The sequence below is a fragment of the Micromys minutus genome (genome assembly GCF_963924665.1).
Source record: "Micromys minutus genome assembly, chromosome: 1".
In the NCBI taxonomy this organism is placed as follows: Eukaryota; Metazoa; Chordata; class Mammalia; order Rodentia; family Muridae; genus Micromys; species Micromys minutus.
Window position 1 is genome coordinate 257,234,291 of NC_137969.1, and position 7,979 is coordinate 257,242,269.

The following is a 7,979-nucleotide window of genomic DNA, read 5'->3' on the forward strand; positions in this document are numbered from 1 at the left end:
ATTGTAACTAGAAAGATTTTAATGCATACTACCAAACCTTTAAAAAAAAGTCAAGTTCTGACAAAAAGGTAAACATATAATTTTATGCAAAATTGTTTAAAATCTGTACATTTATCTTTGTTTTTTAAAATAATGTTGTTCAATTTAATTTAAAAAATTGAAAAAATACAAAAGGAGAGATCTTAACCTAAGAGCAAACAGGAAATCACAGAGTTCATCAGGAAAGATGTGGCAATTCCCTCTTGTAATATAAACAGAGCAGAGGCCCAGCCTGAAATATTGTACAGCCAAAAACTGGGGCTGTGTCAATGTGTCCCCCGAACACAGTAGTATGTGGCAGTATCTTCACTGTCCACACTGGTGATCTGGAGGAATGCTTGATTGTTGGAGGTGTCCTCGGAGATTGTGAGCCTGTTCTTCAGGGATGGGTTGTAGTACTTATTATCATTCCACCAAATGGCTGACAACCACTCCAGACCCTTCTCTGAAGGCTGCCGAATCCAGCCCACACCCATACTATAAGTGCTCAGTGAAAATCCAGAGAAAGAGCAAGTCAGACTGAGGGTCTGAAAGGGTTGCAATATTCCAGGGCCAGACTCTTTCAGAGTAACCTGGGACAGGACATCTGTGAAGTAAAAGAAGAGGGAGAAGTTACATTGGAACAAGTGAGGATTGAAAAGTTCATCCCTTAGGAAGCCTTGGCACTCACTTGCAGGGACAATCAGCAACAGGAAAGAGCAAGAAAGCCTGTCCATGTCTGCAGACCAGTGAGTGCATAGGCCCAGCTTGGACTTTTTGACCCAAGGTTGGGTGGATCCAGGAGACATTTGCATAACCTCACCAGGTGCTGACTCTGATGGTGTATTTAAGTTTTAGGAGTTGAAGAGGTATAAGTCAATGATGGGAGATGCAGGAGCCCTCTTGAGTCCAGGTTCCTCAGTACAGTGCACTTCTGGTCAATAATGTTGTTATGCAGTAGGTTTAAGTGAGATCCTATCTCTAACATAAATGGTACTGACTCCATTCACTCATCTAGAAATCATTTCTCTGATCAATCTCTCTCTCTCTCTCTCTCTCTCTCTATATATATATATATATATATATATATATATATATATATATATATATTAGCATATTAGCATGAAGGACTGATGAGGAGCTCAAGGAGAGATTTTTACTCCTACCTTGATTACAATCTGTTTTAGAGACTAAGTCAGTCTTTTATTTTAATTAATTTTAAAAAACAATGAAAAATTAAAAAAAAATATTTTTGCATTAATATATACAAATACATTTGTGTCAGCGCTTGTCTTTTTTTCTTTTTTTTAAGGTGTGATACTCTGCGATAAACTCCTACCAGTTACAATGAGCAAAAAGGACATGTAAAACAGGATGTAACCCAGAACTAGTCTACTTTTTCTTGATGTATAAGGATTGAGCATGATATTTTCTTTTTTTGTTTTGTTTTGTTTTCTTTTCTTTTTTTCATGAACTTCACACAGTCTGTGAGTTGTTTCTGGGGCAGTCAAAGCCTCTGGGGTTAGCATAACACTATCAGTGACTGCATAATATGTCTGTTCTTTTGTGACTGGGTTATCTCACTAAGGATAATATTCTCTAGATGCAACCATTTTCTTAAAAATTTGGATAAGTTATTGTTTCTGATGGCTGAGTAGTATTCCATTGTATAAATGTACCAGAATTTTTGTATCCATTCATCTTCTGAAGGACATCTGGGTTCTTTCCAGCTTCTGGCTATTATAAATAGAGCTGCCATGAACATTGTGGTGCATGTATCTTTGTTGTATATTGGAGTGTCTCTGGAATAAATGCCCATAAGTGGAATAACTGGATCTTCAGAGAGTATTATGTCCAATTTACTGAGGAATCGCCAGACTCAATTTCCAGAGTGGTTGTATCAGTTTACAACCCCACCAACATTGGAGAAGTATTCCTCTTTCTCCCCAACCTTCCCAGCATCTGCTGTCTTTTGGATCTTGGCCAATCAGACTGGTGTGAGGTGGAATCTTAGGGTTGTTTTGATTTGCATTTCCCTAATGGCTAAGGATGTCAAGCACTTCCTTAGATGTTTCTCAGCCATTCGATATTTCTCAATTGAGAATGTTTTGTTAAGCTCTGTACACCATTTTTAAAAGGCTTGTTTGATTCTATGGTGCCTAGCTTTGTCAGTTCTTTGTATACCTTGCATGTTAGGCCTCTATCTAATGTGGAGTTAGTAAAGATCTTTTCTTATTCTGTTGGCTGCTGTTTTGTTTTCTTGACAATGTCCTTAGCCTTACAAAAACTTTGCAATCTCATTAAGTACAATTTGTTAATCTTTGACCTTACAGCTTGAGCCATTGGTGTTTTGTTCAGAAAATTTTCTCATGTGCCTATATGTTCTAAGGTTTTCCCTAAGTTCTCTTCTAATAGTTTCAGTGTATCTGGTTTAATGTGGAGATCTTTGATCCACTTACACTTGAGCTTTGTACAAGGATATAAGAAAGGGTCTATTTTCATTCTTTGCATGCTGAGTGGCAGTTAGACCAGCACCATTTGTTGAATAGGCTGTCCTTTTTACATTGGAGGTTTACAGCTCCTTTGTCAAAAATCAGGTGACCATATATGTGAGGGCTCATTTCTAGATCTTCTATTCTATTCCATTTATCCACATGCCTATATCTGTACCAGTAGCATGTAGTTTTCAGCACAATTGCCTTGTAATATACCTTGAGGTCAGGGATAGTGATTCCCAAAGATGTTTTCTTGTTGTTGAGGATAAATTTCTCTATTCTAGGTCTTTTTTTATTCCAGATGGAATTGCACATTGATCTTTCCAACTCATTGAAGAACTGGGTTGAAATTTTGATGGGGATTGCATTGAATATGTAGATTGCTTTTGGTAGGATGGCCATTTTTAAAATGTTGATCCTTCCAATCAATGAGCATGGGAGATCTTTCCATTTTCTGAGATCTTCCTCAATTTCCTTCTTTAGAGGTTTGAGGTTCTTGTCATACAGGTCCTTTACTTGCTTAATTAGATTCACACTAAGGTATTTCATAGTTTTTGTGACTATTTTGAAGGGTATCTTTTCCCTAATTTCTTTCACCGCATGTTTGTCCTTTGAATATAGGAAGGCTACTGATTTGTTTGAGTTTATTTTGTAATCAGCCACTTTGCTGAACTTTTTTGTCAATTGTAGGAGTTCTGTGGTGGAATTTTTGGGATCACTTAAGTACATTATCATGTCTTCTGCAAAGAGTGTTGTTTTTACTTCTTCCTTTCCGATTTATATCTGCTTGATCTCCTTTTGCTGTCTAATTACTTCAGCCAGGACTTCAGTACTATGTTGAATAGGTAGCGGTAGAGTGGGCAGCCTTGTCGAGTCCATGATTTTAGTGAGATTGCTTCAAGTTTCTTACTGTTAAGTTTGAAGTTGGCTGTGGGTTTGCTGTATAATTCTTCTATTATGTTTAGGTATGGACCCTGGGTTCCTGTTCTAACCAAGACTTTTAACATGGAGGGGTGTTGAATTAAGTCAAATGCTTTCTCAGCATCTAGTGAGATGACCATTTGATTTTTTTTGACTTTGTTTATATGGTGGTTTACATTGATGGATTTCCGCATATTAAACCATCCCTGCATCCCAGGGATAAAACCTACTACGTCAGGGTGAATGATGTGTTTTGATGTGTTCTTGAATTTGGTTTGCAAGGATTTTGTTGAGTATTTTTGCATCAATGTTCATAAGTGAGATTGGTCTGAAGTTCTCTTTCCTTGTAGGGTCTTTGTGTGGGTTATTGTAGCCTCAAAAAATGAGTTAGGTAGTATTCCATCTGATTCTATCTTGTGGAATAGTTTGTAGAGTATTGGTGTTATTTCTGCAATAAATGTCTGAAAAATTCTGCACTGAACCCATCTGGACCTGGGCTTTTTTATTTTTGGAGGCTTTTGAATTACTTCTTGTATTTCTTTAGATGTTATGAGATTATTTAAATGATTTACCTGGTCTTGATTTAACTTTAGGATCTTGAATCCATCAAGGAATTCATCAATTTCCTTCAGATTTTCCAACTTTGTGGAGTATAGACTTTTGTAGTATGATCTGATGATTTCCTAATTTTCCTCGGTTTCAGTTGTTATATTTCCACTTTCCTTTCTGATTTTTTTGATTTGTATACTCCCTCTTTGCCCTCTAGTTAGTCTGGCTAGGGCTTTATCAATCTTTTTGATTTTCTTAAAGAACCAGCTCTTAGTTTTGTTGATTCTTTCAAAGGTTCTTTTTTTTTTTTCTATTTGGTCTATTTCTGCCCTAATTTTGATTATTTCTAGCCGTCTACTCCTCTTGGGTGCATCTGCTTCCTTTTAATCTAGAGCTTTTAGCTGTGTTGTCAAGGTGCTGATGTATGCTCTCTACAGTTTCTTTTTGGAAGAGCTCAGAGCTCTGAGTTTTCCTCTTGATACATCTTTCATTTCATCCCAAAGGTTTGATTATGTTGTGTTTTCGTTTTCATTGAATTCTAGAAAATCCTTAATTTCTTCTTTATTTTTTCTTTGATCCTTCTATTGTTTAACCAATTGTTGTTTAGTTTCCATGTGTATGTGGGCTTTTTGTTGTCTTTGTTGTTGTTAAAGACCAGCTGTAGACCATTGCGATCTGAGAGGATGCATGGGAGTATTTCAATCTTCTTATATCGATTGAGGCTCGTTCACTGTCCAATTAAGTGGTCAATTTTCGAGAAGGTGTCATGGGGTGCTGAGAAGAAGGTGTATTCTTTTACTTTAGGATGATATGTTCTGTAGATATCTATTAATTCCATTTGGTTCATAATCTCTGCTAATTTTACAGTGTCCTTGTTCAGTTTCTGTTTCCTTGTTAGGTCTATTGGAGAGAGTAGGGTATTAAAGTCTCCCACTATTATTGTGTGGGGTGAAATGTATCTTTTGAGCTTTAAGAGGGTTTCTTTTATGAATGTGGGTGCTTTTGTATTTGGAGCATATATGTTTGGATTGAGAGTTCCTCCTGACAGATTTCCCCGGTAATGAGTAAAAAGTGTCCTTCCTTATCTTTTTTTAATAAATTTTGGTTGGAAATTAATTTATTCAATATTAGAATAGCTATTCCAGCTTGCTTCTTCAGGCTGTTTCCTTGGAAGATTTTTTCCCACCCTTTTACTCTGAGATTGTGTCTGTCTTTGTCTCTGGGATGAGTTTCCTGTGTGCAGCAAAATGCTGTATTTTGTTTATGTATTCAGTCTGATAGCCTATGTCTTTTTATTTGGGAGTTGAGTCCATTTATGTTAATAGATGTGAAGGAATAGTGGATTCTGTTTCCTGCTATTTTTGCTTTTGTAGGTTGAGTTGTGTCTGTGTCTTTTTCAATTTTTGGTTTTCTTGCTTATGAGTTTTCTAGTTTTTACTAGAGTGTATTTCCCCTCATTTTATTGGGTTTTCCACCTATAATTCATTGTAGTTTTGGGTTTGTGGTCAGATATTGTGTAAATTTAGATTTGTCTTGAAATATCTTCATCACTCCATCTATGGTAATTGATAGTTTTGCTGGGTATAGCAGCCTGGGCTGGCACTTGTGCTCTCTTAGGTTCTGCATGATGTCTGTCCAGGCTCTTCTAGCTTTCATAGTCTTTGTTGTGAAATTGGGTGTGATTCTGATTGGTCTGCCTTTATATGTTACCTGACCTTTTTCCCTGACTACTTTTAGTATTCTTTCTTTGCTTTGGGCAGTTGGTTTTTTGATGATTATGTGTTGGGAGGAATTTCTTTTCTGGTCCAACCTATTTGGAGTTTTAAAGCCTTCTTTTTTGCTCATGGTTATCTCATTTTCAGGGTAGGAAACATTTCTTCTACAATTTTTTGAAGATATTTACTGTGACTCTTAATTGATATCCTTCTCCCTCTTCTATTCCTATTATCCTTAGATTTGCTCTTCTCATTGTGTCCTGGATCTCTTGGACATTTTGGGTTAGGAGCTTTTTGGTTTTTACATCTTCTCTGACTGTTTTGTCTATGCTTACAATGTTTTCTTTGGCCCTTTTTATCCCTTCTTTCATCTATTGTAGTCTATTGGAAATGCTTACTTTTGTGACTCCGAATTTCTTTTTTAGGTGTTCTACCTCTAGGGTTATCTTTTTTAGTGTTTTCTTTATTGTGTCAATTTCTGGTTTAATTTCTTCTTCCATTCCTTCATTTCTTTGATTCTGTTTTCCTCTAGTTCTTTGAGTTCTTTGAGTGTTTTTCTTGTTTCCTATTTAAAAGCTTCTTATTCTTTTTGCTTTCACTCCTGTTCTTGTTTAAGGATCTCTGTCATTGTCTTGAGGTATGATTTAAGTAAGGTCTGTGTCTTCTTTTTCTGAAGTGTTTGGCATTGCACTGTTTGCTCTGATGGGAGAGCTGGGTACTGGTGTTGCCAGGTTGTCCTGGTTTTTATGGGATATGCTTTTTCTCTTTCCTCTTGTAATCTTGTTTTCAGTGATATGTTCTTGCCTTTCTCTTGTACCTTGTCTGTGTCTCTGTATCTCTGTATCTCCACTGGCCCAGGTGGCAGATTGTCTGAGCCCTGTTCTGTGCCGCAAAGTTGCCGGGTTGAAACAGAGGTCCCAATGCTGGGTTCCTGGTTCCTTGATCAGGCAGGGCAGGGGCGTGCTTTCCCTGGTTGCTCAGATCTTCTTCTCACCAGGCAGACCATGTGAGTCTTATCACTGTATATTTTCCACATTGGTATAGTAATTTTAGACTTTTTGCATAGTATAAGAGTATATGACATCAGTTTATTGGTTGGCTGCAAATATCTTTATTTGATACTTTTGCCTGTTTCTTGGGTCTTTGCTGACCCCTGTGGTTTAATTATGGAAAATCTGGAGGAAGTGGGCAAACGTTTAATTGGACCAGCAGTTTCAATTAACCTGGAGCCCCACAAACTCTCAGACCCTGTATACTCAACCAGGCATACACCAGCTGATATAATTCCCACACACTTACACAGCAGAGGACTTCTGGATCAGAATTCAGTCAGAGAAGGTGCACCTAACTTTAAAGATCCTAGGCCCCAGGGAGTTTAGATGATGTTTGTTGGGTGGTGTGTGAGGGAAGGATGTATGGAATGTTGAACAGTCAGAAGGTGGACGTGGAGAGGAATAAAATCTGAAGTGTAAATTAATTAATTAATAAAAAGTGTATATGCAATCTCAAACAAAACATTTATAAAACCTTAATTCCTTTATTTTTTTTCAAAAAACAAAAAAGCTTTATTTACAGGTATAAAAAGGTGACTTACAGCATTTTAATTTTCATGGCAAATAAATAGATGTCATGTATGACAATGACAATATTTATTTTTTTTGTTTTTTTGATTGTTTTAAACGACTTTATTTTACAAAACAAAGATAAATACACAGATTTTAAACATTTTTTGCTTAAAATTATACATTTTTGTCAGTAATGTTTTTTCAGACATTGAAATAATTTTTACATAAAACCATGTGAATATATTTTTTTCATCAGAACTTGATTATTTTCAAGGGATTGACAGTATGCATTGAAAACCTAATAGTTACAATAAACGTAAAGTACATGCAAAACAAAATGGAACATGGAAATAGTCAAAGTCTTCTTGTTTTGTAAATATATGTATATATTTTTTTCTTTTCTTTATTTCTTGGACTTCATACAGTCTGTGAGTTGTTTCTGGGGGAGTGCAAGCCTCTGGGGTTAGCATCCCACTATCAGTGACTGCATATTATGTCTGTTCTTTTGTGACTGGGTTATCTCACTCAGGATGATATTCTCTAGATGCAGCCATTTTCTTAAGAATTTGTTTAAGTCATAGTTTATGGTGGCTGAGTAGTATTCCATTGTGTATATGTACCACAATTTTTGTATCCATTCATCTTCTGAAGGACATCTGGGTTCCTTCCAGCTTCTGGCTATTATAAATAGAGCTGCCATGAACATTGTGGTGCAT

At 36.4% G+C, this 7,979-nt stretch overlaps 1 gene segment (V, D, J or C); it reads right to left on the reverse strand.

Annotated features, from left to right (window-relative positions):
- Nucleotides 1–305: 305 nt before the first annotated feature.
- On the reverse strand, nucleotides 306–755 carry LOC308418500 (immunoglobulin heavy variable 2-5-like). The segment is given in 1 exon: nucleotides 306–755.
- Nucleotides 756–7,979: the final 7,224 nt, after the last annotated feature.